The following is a 14,386-nucleotide window of genomic DNA, read 5'->3' as shown; positions in this document are numbered from 1 at the left end:
CCCACTTCCGCCGACGTAGGCGGTCCGTGTCCGCCATGTCCCCGTCTCTGTTGTAAACACAGCTCCGTGCTGAGGCGGTCGTCTCTGCGTTCTTATTCTTTCTTCTTCTTCCCCCACCGCCTGTCTCCTTCGTTGATCGCGGTGGCTCCCCAACCACCCGACCCATCAGTCCTCAGACCAACATCACGGCTACGAAGGATAACAGGCGACAAACGTCGACTGCCCAGGACTCGTCTCGCTCCCCCGTCATCTCATCTTGACGTGAGGGACACAAGTTTTTTGTTGTGCGTCTCACCAACACACACACACACCCGTCGTGTTGCTGTCAGCGATCTTTCGAAGTGCACCTAGCCTGGCACGAACGCGGCGTTGGCGAATGGTGGTGCTGGTTCCCGCTGTGTGGGCCCGGTGCTGATTCTGCGCGGCCGTCTGGAACGCTCTCGCGGTGTTAGGAAGGCCAACGCGCACTTTTAAAGTCATCTCGGTTGAAAAGTATTTTTTTTAACTGCTTTTGTTGTGTTATACATGTTATACATTCTTGGTTCTTTCGGTAAAGTCACGTAGATAGAACAACTAATTTTTGACATAAAACTTTCGTGACTGCAGGGATTCATGTCCCTTGGTTCTTTCCGGGAAAGTCACGTGGATAGAAAAGAAACGGGAAAAATAATAAAAATTTAAATGAAACATACTTGGTTCTTTCGGTGAAGTCACGTAGATAAAAAAATTAATTAATACAATAAAATAAAAAAGAATAAAATAAAATTGCAAGTACATTTTTTTATTGAATTTTATTATTTTGTATAAAATAATAAAATAACATTTTAATAACATTTCACTTTTTTATTTATTTAAATTTCTATCTACGTGACTTTACCGAAAGAACCAAGAATGTGTTTAGTTTGTTGACCCCCTCCCGTCAAGCAACCTTGATTATAGCACGGTTGGCTACGTACGGTGCGAAAGAAGTTCATACATATATCTTGCCAATCCACGCAGTCAGTTATAACCTATAACACCTGTGTTTGCCTGCCTTTGTCAGCGGGTCCTGCTTTGACACTTAACGCGATGGCCTCAAGGTGTACCTTGGCTGGCACAAGTGCTCAGGGAACGTGACACTCGCATTGTGGCGAATGGTGGCTTTTGTGTCTGTGTGTGTCATTCTCAGAATGTGGATCTCAAGGCTCTTTATACATTCCGCCGCTTGACTTTGGAATTCCTTCCAATCGTCTCACTTTCCCTCAGTTCTTATAAAAAAATATATATATAGCGTTGCTCAATTCAATACAAAAAACCTGCTACCTCTTACGTATTATAACTTCGTTAGCGCTGTTTGTTTATGTCCCGTTCGGTGTTGTTGTGCTTGTGATTATATCCTGTACTATACTACACTATGCGGTATTCAGAAACATGTTTTGCTGGCTGGCTTCCTGGCTGGCTGGCTGAATTCCTGGCTGGTTGGCTTCCTTTCTGGCTGGCTGGTTTCCTGGCTGGCTTCCTGGCTGACTTACTGGCTGACTTACTGGCTGACTTACTGGCTGGCTTCCTGGCTGGCTTCCTGGCTGGCTTCCTGGCTGACTTACTGGCTGGCTTCCTGGCTGGCTTCCTGGCTGGTTTCCTGGCTGGCTTCCTGGCTGGTTTCCTGGCTGGCTTCCTGGCTGGTTTCCTGGCTGGTTTCCTGGCTGGCTTCCTGGCTGACTGGCTTCCTCACGCACCCATCTCCGGCCGTGTATCCCACGCAAATGCGCGGGATCCGCTATCGTACTCAGAAATCAGTTTAATACGTAAGGTTTCGCGACCAATATTATTCATAATAAAGGTTTTTGGGTTAGATCGCGTAAGTATAAATGTGTCGTAACCCTCCACAACCCAATACAGCCAGTAAGGTTTGTCACGTAAACAATGCACCAATTAGTTACTACAGCTGAAGTAGTAACTCGTTTTGTAAATGTTATGGATTTACTCTCCAACACACCGGTGGGCTCAAGTAGTAACTAATTGGCGCGTTGAATACGTGACAAACCTTACTGGCTGTGTCGGGTTGTGGAGGGTTACGACACATTTATACTTTGACCATCTAACCCAAAAACTTTTATTATGAATAGTAAGAAATCTTTATACTGGAGGAGGAATCCTATGAGCTGTAAAGGTCTTTTTCCATAGATGTCCAGCCAGGGCGGGTCAGAATATTAACAACAACAACAACAAACAATACAAAAATACGATGGGAGTGAAAAGTATAGGAAAGGTAAACAATTCACTCTTAAAAATATAAACAAATAAACATAACTTTTTTTTATCTTTCTAGATTAAACCCACCGAGTCATTAGCTTATTTTTCAGAAGCGACCTGGCCACAAATTGACAGCTCAACTAAGCGGCGTATCGTGTGGAAATTAACAGCAGCAAAATAATCTAAATAATCTATACTATATACATTACAATGCTATATTAGACAAAAGTTTGGCTGGCTGGCTGGTTGACTGGACAGACGGTCACGTCCCAAGGACGTGCGGGCTGCCGTGTGACATGGTATTCAACTACGTCTCTTATCTTGAAGGATGATGATCCTGTGCGCATCTTATTGATTAAAAACGTCCCAAAAGTTTTGACCTGGCGCTTTTGTTGTGGAGCTCTGGGGACGTCACCGCGGTTTTACCTCCGCGTGGTTTAATGCGTAAGTCGCATACAGCCCCTTTTGAAAAATCCAAACTGTACTTCACCACGTAGTTCGGTGCGGGTTGGGAATGATGGGGGGCATTCATGTCGGAGTGGAGTACAACAACAGCGGTTTTGCTGCACTGCCTTCATGTCCACAATGTATTCCTCTGGCAGCCTATCAGAATATTTATTGACACTGTAGGAATCCGATGAGCTATGAAGCTATTTTTTTTGCAGATGGCCGGTTGTGCAAGGTGGTCACCCCCACCCACTTTCCAGGCTCTCACTGCTGTTTAGCTTCCAAGATTTGATGAGATCGGTACCATTCCAGGTGATTTGGGCAATATAGGCTGACTTACTTTGTTGATTTTCACTTCTTAAGGGGTTGTTGATACTCGGTGTCAGCTGATTGGAAACTGTCACTGTCAAAGCAGAACTGTTTACATGCAAACTTCCTATTTTACGGTGTTTTCCCAGTACGTCATACAGTAATGTAGGGTTTGTCGGCTAGCAATCGGACTCTATCCCTCTTTCATCTATGAATTACCGTTATCATTATGATGCCAGTTATGGGACACTAAATTTAAGTATCAAATTGCTTTGCTATTTGTGATATTCTCTTTGATAAACTGGCCGATTTGATCAAAAGTGTTCCTAAAAACTTGGACGCAACAGAGAGCCACAAAGGACAATTAGCAAACAGGCTACACATGGGTTTCTGTTTGCTTGCGTACTGCTATTACAAAGACGAATCCATGTTGGAAAATATTAACATAAACCATGCATATTCATGATTGTTCTTCCTCGTTTAATTGTCCTGTGCATCGACTCAAATTCCTGTTTGATGTTTTGCCCGCGCAATGACTAGATTGCCGGATATACCGTCAAGATAAATAACTTTGACCGTGGCGATGATGAATTTTCATTTACCCTAATTCTGTGTGGCACCATTTGCATCTCGTGAATGTGCGGGAAATGCCCGCGTGGCCGCGTGTCTTCTGTACTCCTGTTCTATTGACAGAAAGAGTAAAAACATTTCTTATTTTTTCATACTTTGATACTGCCAAAACGGTCCAATTTTGTAGCTGCTCACCTCGAGCTATAAATGCTCTGAGAGTGGCATTGTCTTTGTGCTGATCGCCTTTTTGCGTTCTTTGGTCTGACACTGGTGAGACTGGGCCCTTAAAGAAGGCTGTCTGATGTAGGTCAATCAGTTTCCAAGACATTGCGTCACATTATCAGAGCCACGTGTTTGTTTATATGTTCACCACAAGCACTGCATGTGGTTAATGCAGAATTGATTCCTTGCAAAAGGTTTCTCTATGATATTTGAACATCTTAACAACCTGTTTTATTTCCAGAAAGGGTACAACCTATTATTTTTTCATCCTTTGTGTTGTATTCTTGGGTCTTTCGGTAAAGTCACGTTGATAGTCAACGTTTTTGGGTTTAGATCGCGTTATTTATAAATGTGTCGTAACCCTCCACCACCCGACACGGCCAATCAGTAAAAAAGTGTCACGTTGACAAAAGACAAAATAGTTCACTGCTTTAGCCCACCGGTGTGTTGAAGCGTGAAACTACAACATTTACAATTTGAGTATGACGTTTCGCTGGTAATTGCATCCAGCATCATCGGGCAATTCGCCAGAATTGATTGGCCGTGTCGGGTGGTGGAGCGTTACGACACATTTAAAAATAACGCGATCTAAACCCAAAAACGTTGATTATGAATAATATTGGTCGCGAAAGCCTACGTGTTAAACTCACGTTGATAGGTTCAAAGAAAAAAGAACAAAAAACTACGACGTTTCGATCGCAACACAAGCGGTCGTCTTCATTGTCCATTCACACCGGTGGCCAACACTCACTTTCACTCTACTTCCTTCATGGTTGTTTTTCTTCTCAAATATTCATTGTACACACGCGTGTCGAGCCCTTTGGTCAAATCGCTGCTGGATGAGGGCCTCTTTACACTGTGCAGGTGATGGGGGTTATTTGACTATGCTTCCCAAGCTGCTCAGCGCGGGTTTGGTGAAGGTGGCTTCGGTATACACAGAAGCATTGAAGTGCATTACGACGGTGGATATTGCTGGATTGTTGTTTCTGCTTACAACGTAAGCCCCACAGCAGCCTACAAGACCTGTTTTATGCCATGGTGGTCATCCGTCTGAGGACTCTTTTGTATCGGCTTAAGGGCCACTGAGATTTGTCTCATTCCAGGTGATCTCTACGTAGACTTTATTCATGGAAATGTATTTTTAAATCCTTTATATTAAGTTCACTTGCTTGCTTGCTTGCGTGCTTACGACCGTGCACATCTTTCGGTCGTGTTTTAACCCACTTCCCGTGATCCAATCGAGCTGACATTTTGCACACAGACTCGTTGTGCGAGACAATTTATTTTCGTGAAAATTTTTTCCCAAAATTTTACACTTTTTAGGAAAAAAATAATTATATTTAATTACCAATTGCTTAATGGTGGCAGGCAATCATCTGACCCATAGGTGGCAGCCATCTCAAGCCAGAGGACGAGAGGACTCTAGCCTCCACGCATATAAAGGATTTATAGTGAAAAACTTTGTTTTTACGGGTTAATTTTTTTAAAATACCGTTGCAGTTGAGCGTGAATGCGGCAAGCTCCTACACAAATGGACAGTCAATGATAGGCCCCAAAGTGTGATTGCGGTCACCGAATCTCAAGATTGCACCACGTGGTAACACCACTACGCACTTTGATCATTCCCCCGAAGCCGTTTGCTGGCTTGTTTGCCAGCTTTGACACGCACACACTTTTTTTTCAGCGGTGTGCTTTCGCTAAGTTGTCCCCACGCTTGTGTTGCGCCCGAAACGTCGTGATTGAATTTAATTAAATTTTTTACCTACGTGACTTTACCGAAAAAAACAAAGGGTACACACGCACGCATTGTATGTTTGTCACCGCTATAATGTGATGCACAAACGGCTCACCGGATCTTTAGTCTCATGGTGAAATCTCCGCATGAACATACATTGTTGACAAGAACGGAATTAACAACAGGGATTGCAGTTAATCCTTATTTACCTATTATTGTCTGTGTGGAATTTCAAAGAGGCATTATACGTGATCTGTATCGGTGCTGAACGCTCTTCAAAAATGCGTGCTATGAAGAAAGCCATTGTCCAAAATATGTAACCCCCTTATAAGAAATGTTTCCTTTCAGGCCACTGTTATTGTACGTACGTATGTTGAACCTCTTCTTAAGAGCGCACCGCAGGTCGTCTACCGTGCTTATCGGTTGCGGCGAGTTCTTTTTTGTTGAGAGGTGACTGGGCAGTGTGGGAGTTATTTGTAAAATCCATGTCAAGTAACTGAGGCTGTAGTCTGGCGGCCTCCAGTGCTAAAGCCAGGTTCTTAAGTTACATCCGTCAGGAGAAATGTTGGGTGTGCTTTTAATTTATCGTCGCGTGGCTCCGGAGGAGAAATACGGTTCCACCTGAAGACGGAAGCTTGTGTTGCCTCCGAAACGTCGTGATTTTTTTATTATTTTATTTTATTTTACTTTTATTAATTTTTTATCTACGTGACTTTACCGAAAAAACCTAAGAATATGAGAAATACGACTTGTGCGACTCTCTGGGTGATTGACAGACTAAGCAAGCGGGGTGGTCGGGGAGGGGGGGGGGTCACTGCGTAGTGTTAGGCGAGAGGAGATAGTTGGCGTGCCCCGTTGAAGCATCCGTGTGGGTTGTAAGTGTCTAGAGTCAGTCATTGACATATTGTGGTCTAAATCTTGACTTAAAACTTTCGTGACTGCAGGAATTCATACTATTTGAGTCTTTCGGTAAATTCTAGATTTGAAGCTTTCGTGACTGCAAGGATTCATACTCTTAGTTATTTCGGTAAAGTCACGTAGGTAAAAAATGAAATAAAAATTAATAAAAAATATAAAAACAATAAAATCACGACGTTTCGGAGGCAACACAAGCTTCCGTCTTCAGGTGAAACTGTCAAAGACGCAAAGAGTATATATATTGTGGTCTCTTGATAGAAGGGATTCATTCTCAAGCAGCGTGTGTTTTGGTGTGTGAACATTTTAACACGTTTTATTTCCAGATAGAGTAAAACCTATTCTTGTTTTTTCATACTTTGATATTGGTGAAAGGTCCCATCTTGCAGCTGCTCATCCCCAAGCTATGAATACTCTGAGAGTGTATTGTCTTTGCACTCCATTGGAACCTCTTTTTCCAGTAGCAAAATATGATAATTGTTTTTTTACCCTTTTATCTGGCAACAAAACTGGCACCTTTTTTACAAGGAGTCATGTTTGCATTGACCACAATACCTGCAAACAAAAACACAACTCTGATAATGTATGCACTGTCCTTGAAGTTGATTGGTCCACACCCGAGACAGCTTTTCTTAGAGCCTAGTCTCACATGGTGTTGGACCAGATGACGCCAAAAGGCGCACAACTCAAAGACAATGCACCATCAGAGTATGAGAGCTCGGGTTAAGCATTTACACCATTGGAACCTCCTTTGCCAGTAGCAAAATATAATAATTGTTTTTTTTGGCAACAAGTTTTAAACAGATAAAAGGGTCAAAAACCAATTGTCTTTGCACCAGAGGTCGCAAACGGGTTTTGATTCCTTACCCGTACCCGGCCGCACCAGGATCGCAAACGGCTACCCGTACCCGATACCCGGCCGGGTACGGGTAGCCGGGTATCGGGTAGGGTACGGGTATCGGGTACCCGGTTGCGACCTCTGCTTTGCACTGTTTGCCTTTTGGCGTTCTCTGGTCTGACACTGGTGAGACGCGGCCCACTAGAAGGCTGCTGCCTCTGTTTCAAAGACAATGCCCTTTGTTATCAGAGCCACGTGTTTATTCGCATGTTCACCACAAGCACTGTGTGTGTTTAATGCAGCTTGATTCCTTGCAAAACTTTTATATTTGGTGTTTGAACATCTTAACACAACTCCTGCTTTATTGCCATAAAGCGTAAAACATTCTTATTTTTTCAGCGTTTGTTTTTGTTTGCTTGCTTTCACGACTCACAATTGTTGTAGAAAAATGTATACAAGTGCTGATATGTACTGCATATATTTGCGTACAGGTGCAGCCTTAAATTTCGATTTCAAGCTTTCGTGACTGCAGGGATTCATCTTCTTGGTTCTTTCGGTAAAGTCACGTAGAAGGGAAATAATAAAATAATAAAAATAAAACATAATAAAATAATTCGCTGCTTGCGTTGTGGCCGAAACGTCGTGAGAATTATTTTATTATGTTTTATTTTTATTATTTTATTATTTCCCTTCTACGTGACTTTATCGAAAGAACCAAGAAGAGGTGCAGCCTTTTGTCAATCCACTGCTGGATGAGGGCCTCCCATCACCGTACGGGTCAATGGAGGTTACTCGGTCGACTCGGCCTGAAATGAGTTCCATGGTGCGATGTGCACAACATCCATAGTTGTCTTGCTAGTGTATACACATCTGTACATGTATCCACTAGCGAGACCAAGGTAGCCGGGGGTGGTGCTGGTCACCCACCCCATCGTGTGCCGTACCGGCCTTCATGAGGTGCTCGCTAATAGGACTTGCCCCAAAAGTCTGGCGAATCTGAATAATAATAGTTAATGTATAACGCACCCTTAAGCAATCGTTCTTAGAGCACTATGCATATAAAGGTGGAACATTGTTTACAGCAACCAAAGGAAGACGAAGCTAGAAAGGTATTTGAACACAACTCGGGAGAGAAATCCATTTTAAACGGATATCTTTTTGTGTCGAGATTTGAAGATTTTTGTCTCGGAAGTGCCCTGGCCGCAAAAGGGGGGGCAAGCAGTTCCAGAGTTTAGGGGCGGCAATTGCGAAGGCGCCGTCACCACCCTGACAGTGAGCAATGCGCGATCTGAGGATCTTGATGATCTTGATGGATTATATGGCTGAAGGAGGTCATGAACGTAGCAGAGGAGCAAGCCCATTTAAGGCAGTGGTTCTTAAACCTTTACTGCAGCCTCTGCACCCCTTTGGTTCTCAGAAAGGGCATCTCGTACCGACAAGGGGTGCGTGCACCCCAAGTTAAGAACCACTGATTCAAGGCCTTGAATACCAACAGCAAGAGAATCTTAAAATATTCGTCCATATTTCACTACGCTCGTCAGTGCGGGCTGGGTGAAGGTGGGCAGCCGTTGCCATGGGAGTATAGAAGGACATCACAGTAGTACATCAGTGGATTTTGCTGCACTGTCTCTCTGCTGCCCCCCGCATATCTCCGCAGACTATAACATCGTCTGCATGGTGGTTGCACGTCCAAGCACTATCCAGGCTCAACCCAACTTGGCTTCAGAGATCTGGCGAGAGATCTGGCGAGCGTTTTTTGCACGATGTTTTCTGCATCATCGTCTGTAAACACATATATACCTTACGCGGTACAGTACGGCGCGTGTACAATAACGCAAAAACCCTGCACGCTGCCAAATTACGTACCGTAACGACGGCATGTAAAACAGATGGGTTTCCGCAGTTATCGATTCCGTGTGTGTGCTCTGGCAAAACCGGCACGCGTCTGTATGTCAATGGAAGGCATTCATAACCTTAATTACACCGCCACCACCACAGTGGGACCGAGATCATATTTTAATTCTCACAACCCCAACGTGCAGTCTTGCGAAGGTTTGATAATGTGGATATTAAAATTACTAAGCACTCTCTGCAATATCTATATTGTCTTGAAAATAAATGTTGGGAAGGTTAGCGGGGTGGAATTTGTCCCCAATTTGTTTTATTGCGATTGTGCAATCGGAATAAAATTATTTAGGCACGGTTGACTACGTACGCTGCGAAAGAAGTTCAACGCACCAGCATTACAAAATTAGCCGTGCTAAGCGCGCAACCAAATGAAATCTAATGGTGTGTGTGGTTTTTGTGTGTGTGTGTGCGTGTGCGGTCGTTGTTGTCCATGCTGAGGCCATCAACTCGTTCACACTGCAGGATCTTAGTTTAAGTCACGGGGCGTTGGATTGCCTTGGATTGAAACACAGAATCTCAGCGGTGTCGGCTCAGCCGCCCTCGTAATTGTCTTTTTCTTCTTCTTCTCCCCGTGTAATTGGACTTTCCGATGATGAGTGCAGTTCATTTTGTTTGCGGTTGTCGGACCGCTTTGAGTGACGCGCGTGTGCGCGGTCGCACAACGTTAAGCCGAGTTCAGCTGGCAGCAGAGGTCGCAACCGGGTACCCGATACCCGTTCCCTACCCGATACCCGGCTACCCGTATCCAGCCGGGTACGGGTAGCCGTTTGCGACCCTGGTGCGGCCGGGTACGGGTAGACCGTGAGTCACTGGTGAGTCACTGTTTGCCACTCATTTCCCAACGTCTTGTCTCTTCTCACAATTCAAGTTCCTAGAATCAACCCACCCGTGCCTACAACATGGCTTCATCCCAGAGGTCGCAATCAGGTACCCGATACCCGTACCCTACTCGTACCCGGCCGGGTACGGGTAGGGTACGGGTACCCGTTTGTGACCCTGGTGCGGCCGGGTACGGGTAAGGAATCAAAACCCGTTTGCGACCTCTGGCTGACAGTGCAGCGTTGCCTCGTTTGTTCGCGTAGAGGGACACGTTGCGGAGATGCTCCTGAATAGAACATTTTGCGGACAATGATATTGGCCGACGGAAATCTATTTTTTTAAATTAATTGCCAGAAAGAAATATGTAAATAAGCTATTAAATCCGTGAACGTTATCATAATAACGCATCACTTTATTTCATCACTTTATATCATCACTTTCCCTCTCATCACTGTATCTAACACATTCCTGCGGAGGGAGCTGGTAGGAACGTTGGTGGGTTGCTCGGTCAATGGCCTGCAGGGTCAACGGCGGCGTGGTGTATTCCGCAAATATGCCCGACTGTGAGGGCGGGCACAAGCCGGCGTGAGTAGGTGAAACGTTGAGTTTTATAAGCGCACCACGGGGTGACCAGCCCCTCCCCACCCAGCCCCACCCCTCCCACCCCCCACCCAGCCCTACCCCTCCCACCCTCCACCCAGCCCCACCCTCCTCACCCAGCCCCTCCCTGCACGACGGACACAATAATCCCCTGTGGGCTGGTGTAACCATGAGGTTCCTACCTGTAATAACTTTATTTCTTTCTTTCTCTGCGGTTGTGTCGAATTCCAGATGCGATTCGCGGATAGCCAAAATCGTGGATAGCAAGTTTGTGAATAACGAGGGAATATACCGCATAACCCTCTGCAGGTTAAATAGTTTGCACTTCTTATGGGCGCTCCATCATTGTAATCGTACGTCATATTGACTGCACATGCCCCTTGGTTGATTGAGCAATTTGAAATCCATGTTCTCCAATGTCATGTGCAGCACGGCATCAAATGCTCAATGCAGTATACCGCTGTTTTGACCAAACCCTATAGTTTTTTTATTTTACTGGTGTGTTATTAAACAGGTATTGATATAATCATGGAATTTCCTGTAATGTTTTTATTAATCAATTATCAGCCGTTGTCTATCCACTGCTAGATGATGGCCTCGCCACACTCCTGTCCATCCCTCACAGTCCAGTGCTGCTGCAATCCCTTTCACTCCTGCACATAAACCGATCTCATCGCTCCATCACTCTTGAATGCCTTACCACCTTGGGCTGACATTCTGTCACCAGTCTCGCCCGTCGCCCATCACCCGGTCTCGCGACTGCGTCCTACCTTCACTCACCGGTGCACTCACGAAGTATGCAGTTGTCCTTTGATTAGCCCCAATGTGTCATTCGAGATTAATGATCTCATTTTGCCAGCTGTAGTTACTTGTGAACAATTTTTTTTTACGAAATGTATTCATAAGTATTTTTAAATGTTACTAAATTAATACTGGTAGGAAGCTCCTGGTTACACCAGCCCACAGGGGATTGTTGTGTCCGTCGTGCAGGGAGGGGCTGGGTGGGGAGGGAGGGGCTGGGTGGGGCTGGGTGGGGAGAGTGGGGCGAGGTGGGGAGGGGAGAGTGGGGAGGGGCTGGGTGGGGAGGGGCTGGGTGGGGGGAGTGGGGAGGGGCTGGGTAGGGGGTGGGAGGGGTGGGGCTGGGTGGGGAGGGGCTGGTCACCCTGTGGTGCCCTTATAAAACTCAACATTTAACCTACTCATGCCGGCTTGTGCCCGCCCTCACAGTCGGCCATATTTGTGGAATACACCACGCCGCCGTTGACCCTGGCCATTGACCGAGCAACCCAACGTTCCTACCAGCTCCCTCCGCAGGAGGAATGTGTTAAAAGTGTTCAAAGTAGGTGAGAGACAAGTTCGTGGTGTCACTCTTGGGGTGCCACGGTGGCGAGATGTTAACTACCTCTCCTGGTATGCAGGAGGTCGCGGGTTCGAATCCAACCCTGACGCCTGCTGTTTATTTGGAGTTCGTGTCTCTCCTCGTGGTCGCGTGGATTTTTCTCCGGCCCCTCTGGTTTTCCCCACCACATTTAGAATCAACGTGCGTTTAGAGTGTTTATCTGCTATAAATGTCCACGCGATAAGCCACTTCGTTGAGCTATCATTTTTAGCCAGGCCGCTTCTGAAAAAGAGCTACATAGTTCAGTGGCCCTAACCTTGTAGAATAAAATAAAATAGTTTAGTTTAGACAGAAAGAGGTTGCGTGGATTAGTGAACAGACACCAGTTTGAGACATTGTGACTGCTCATAAAAGGGCTTCGACAGGACAAGTCGCCAAAGGGGGCGATGGCCGGGGTTGAGACGAGTGATGGAGAGGCTGCGAAAGGAGCGAGCACACCAGACATGACTTCCCTTGCGCTCGATGGATTGTAGGGGCTCGATGTAGAAATTTGATGGATTGTAGGCAATCGCTGTAGGCGCTTGATAGATTGTAGGCGCTTGATTTAGGCGCTTGATGGATTGCAGGCGCCCAAATGGATTGTAGGTGTTTGATGGATTGTAGGTGTTTGATGGATTGTAGGTGTTTGATGGATTGTAGGCGCTTGATGGATTGTAGGCACTTGATGTATTGTAGGCGTTTGATGGATTGTAGGCGCTTGATGGATTGTATGCGCTCTGGATTGTCGGGGCTCAATGGATTGTAGGCGCTTGATTTAGGCGCTCGATGGATTGTAGGTGCTTGACAGATTGTCCCATCACGAGACTGAGAGAGGTGGCTGGCGGCGTTGCGAGGCCTTAATCCAGCAGCGGGTAGATCATGGCTCATGATTTATTATTATTATTATCATACACTTCCTTGTAAGCACGTAATGACCGACTGGTCTCTAAATATTGGTCTTGAAATGATCGCTAGAAGACAAGAAAAGGTTCTGATAAAATATAATAGGTGTTTACCCATTCTGGCAATAAAACAGGAGGTATAAAGATGTTCGAACACAAAATAGAAACATTTTCAAGGGATCAAGTCTGCACTAACCACACACAGTACTTTGTGGTGAACATGCAAACAATCACGTGGCTCTGATAATGTATGACGCGTCGTCTTTAAGACTGATTGGCCTACACCAGAGACGGCAGCCTTCTATAGGGCCTCGTCTCACCACCAGTGTCTCACCACCAGTGTCTCACTACCCAGTATCTCACTACCAGTGTCTCACTACCAGTGTCTCATTAGCAGTGTCTCACTACCCAGTATCTCACTACCCAGTGTCTCACTACCAGTGTCTCATTAGCAGTGTCTCACTACCCAGTATCTCACTACCCAGTGTCTCACCACCAGTGTCTCACCACCAGTGTCTCACTACCCAGTGTCTCACCACCAGTGTCTCACCACCAGTGTCTCACTACCCAGTGTCTCACTACCCAGTGTCTCACTACCAGTGTCTCATTAGCAGTGTCTCACTACCCAGTATCTCACTACCCAGTGTCTCACCACCCAGTGTCTCACTACCCAGTGTCTCACTACCAGTGTCTCACTACCCAGTGTCTCACTACCCAGTGTCTCACTACCCAGTGTTTCACCACCAATGTCTCACTACCTAGTGTCTCACCACCCAGTGTCTCACTACCCAGTATCTCACTACCCAGTGTCTCACTACCAGTGTCTCACTACCCAGTGTCTCATTAGCAGTGTCTCACTACCCAGTATCTCACTACCCAGTGTCTCACTACCAGTGTCTCACTACCCAGTGTCTCACTACCCAGTATCTCACTACCCAGTGTCTCACCACCAGTGTCTCACCACCCAGTGTCTCACTACCCAGTGTCTCACTACCAGTATCTCACTACCCAGTGTCTCACTACCCAGTGTCTCACTACCAGTGTCTCACTACCCAGTGTCTCACCACCAGTGTCTCACTACCCAGTGTCTCACCACCAGTGTCTCACCACCCAGTGTCTCACTACCAGTGTCTCACTACCTAGTGTCTCACTACCCAGTGTCTCACCACCAGTGTCTCACCACCAGTGTCTCACTACCCAGTGTCTCACTACCCAGTGTCTCACTACCCAGTGTCTCACCACCAGTGTCTCACCACCCAGTGTCTCACTACCCAGTGTCTCACTACCCAGTGTCTCACCACCAGTGTCTCACCACCCAGTGTCTCACTACCCAGTGTCTCACTACCCAGTGTCTCACTACCAGTGTCTCACTACCCATTGTCTCACTACCCAGTGTCTCACTACCAGTGTCTCACTACCCAGTGTTTCACCACCAATGTCTCACTACCCAGTGTCTCACCACCCAGTGTCTCACTACCCAGTGCCTCACCACCAGTGTCTCACCACCAGTG

At 46.1% G+C, this 14,386-nt stretch overlaps 1 protein-coding gene across 1 annotated transcript in view; it reads left to right on the top strand.

Annotated features, from left to right (window-relative positions):
* The window catches only part of LOC133357271 (E3 ubiquitin-protein ligase RNF13-like), a 105,819-nt gene continuing 91,433 nt past the window's right edge, over positions 1–14,386 (top strand). Inside the window, 1 exon segment of the mRNA XM_061575135.1 lies at positions 1–284. The gene's annotated coding sequence lies outside the window, so the exon portion shown is untranslated.

This window comes from Lethenteron reissneri, chromosome 57 (assembly GCF_015708825.2).
Source record: "Lethenteron reissneri isolate LAM-NWPU_2019-01 chromosome 57, ASM1570882v1, whole genome shotgun sequence".
NCBI lineage: Eukaryota > Metazoa > Chordata > Hyperoartia > Petromyzontiformes > Petromyzontidae > Lethenteron > Lethenteron reissneri.
The sequence above is the reverse complement of the archived record's forward strand: the minus strand, read 5'-3'. Positions and strand labels throughout refer to the sequence as shown.